This window comes from Salvelinus sp. IW2-2015, unplaced genomic scaffold (genome assembly GCF_002910315.2).
Source record: "Salvelinus sp. IW2-2015 unplaced genomic scaffold, ASM291031v2 Un_scaffold6428, whole genome shotgun sequence".
Lineage (NCBI taxonomy): Eukaryota > Metazoa > Chordata > Actinopteri > Salmoniformes > Salmonidae > Salvelinus > Salvelinus sp. IW2-2015.
In genome coordinates, this window is record NW_019947690.1 from 11065 (window position 1) to 13155 (window position 2091).

The following is a 2091-nucleotide window of genomic DNA, read 5'->3' on the forward strand; positions in this document are numbered from 1 at the left end:
ATGTGAAACTGTTTGAGTCTCCCAAAGATTAAATCTAAGACTCTGCCCCTCTTCTTTTTCATCAGGTACATCTACAGGCTGTGTCCATTCAATAGGGTCTCCCAGAAACCTAAGTTTGGGGGATCAGAGACCAACCTTGGGTAAGAGAATCTCCTCTTCACTTCATTTTACTGGAGCCTTTAACTGTTCAAATGACTGGTCCTTCTAAAATTGTTAGGAATGTTAGTGGTCATTSTCTCTGTCTYGGTCTCTGTCCTTGTTGTAGCTTGTGGGGACAATGGGATGGTCCTGAAGACAATTTATACTCAGTGATGAAGTATGACCATGGGCAGGGGTGCTGGCAGGGCCCCAACAGGTCCACCACAGTAAGTCTATCTTCTCCAGTCCACTTCCCTCCCAGCCCAATGCTGCACCTTTATGATAGTCTTATGACACTCTAATTTGCTGAGAGCATACGAAGTGGATTAAGTCAAATCACGTTTCATGCGGTGCTGGGTGGGGGAACGTGCATGATAATTCACACAATCTGTGCACGCTAAGTGTACAGGTCCCTACTCTTGAGGTACTGCTGACCCACGACTGACCCACGACATGTCCTGTGAATGTAGTGAAGGGTTAATGTTGTCCCTCTGTGTGGGTCAGGTGAAGCTGACTTGTGGGAAGGAGACGGTGGTGACGTCCACATCAGAGCCCAGTCGCTGTGAGTACCTTATGGAGTTCACCACCCCCGCCGTGTGCCAGGAGCCAGCCAGCCTGGACAAAGTACTGCACGGACACACAGAGCTGTAGTGCTCCCCACCAACAGGTAGCTACAAGCCAGGCCAATTGGACTAATAGAGCAGTGGAGAACTTTCTAATTACATGTGGATATCAACTTTTTATAAATACTCTACATGTTAGGGCTGGCACGGTAATTGTTTAATCATGTACCCTATAATTATGGACAACAACCACGGGGGGAGAAATGACCTTCATAATCATTTTAATATAATTTTTTTTTAACTTCATGTTGTCTTTCAATCATCACTCTACTCTGCATGTCTGTCTTGAGCTTGCTCTCACTAGATAACTTAGAATCATTGTATCAACTGTTGGCTCCAGCCCACAGTTGTATTTGTGCAGGGGAGAAGTGTTTAGTCAACATTTTGCTGGATTTCTCTTCAAAAAGATCTGACATAAATGGCATTCAAGTCCACCTAGTAGGACGAGYCAATCTAGATAATGCTTACTTCCCTCATCTGGTCGAGTAGCTTAATTAAAACAGTGCAAATATGTGTCGGCCGTCATTGTTAATAAGAATTAGTTCTTAATTGACTTGCCTAGTTAACGGTTACATTAAAAATACAAAATAAATTAAGTGCTAACTAGCTAGCTACTGTACACAAGCAAGCAGGAAAATGAGAAGACACTGAATCAGAAGATGTTAACAGGCCAGAGGGACAGAGGAAGACATGCATTGTGCAAGGAGCCAGCCTTGACTTGGTAGGACATTCTTGCACATGTATTTAATCATTTTTACATAAAAATKGACAAGTTGGTAATTTCACAACGGCGAAAGCAAACAATTTATTTTACATTTACATTTAAGTCATTTAGCAGACGCTCTTATCCAGAGCGACTTACAAATTTATGAGAAGTAAGGCACTGTGCTAAATTTCCAATCGATCAGAACCATTTGTTTCTGAGAGGATTTCTTATCAATTCTGCTTGAAAATAAAATAAGTCATTTCTCTCTCAGGTTTCTCTTAATGGACTACATGTTAGCCTCCCACCCTTCTCTGCAACAACCAGCTGCTGCAATCTGGCTTCACAAACTGGATGATGAAGATTCAAAATGGTTGCTTGTTCTTTWCTCCTACTTGTCTGTTGTTGCTTTAACTTGTTTGTCTAGGGTTAGTGTTTCAATAAAAATAAAAAAATTGTCATTCCATTAAAAAAAGTGGAATTTGAATATGCTGAATTGTTTTCTCCTATGTTCTCCTTTGCCAATCAACGAGTTGTACTGTATCTAAGCAGGATAGTCAGTATATTGTTAACTGTGCTCCAATACTACAGTAGATGATTATGCCAATGATGTGCATTATGACGATG

The 2091-nt window shown here is 41.4% G+C and overlaps 1 pseudogene; it reads left to right on the top strand.

Annotated features, from left to right (window-relative positions):
* LOC112078880 (glucosidase 2 subunit beta-like) overlaps window positions 1-1951 on the top strand; it is a 10446-nt pseudogene extending 8495 nt beyond the window's left edge.
* The last annotated feature ends 140 nt before the right edge of the window (window positions 1952-2091 follow it).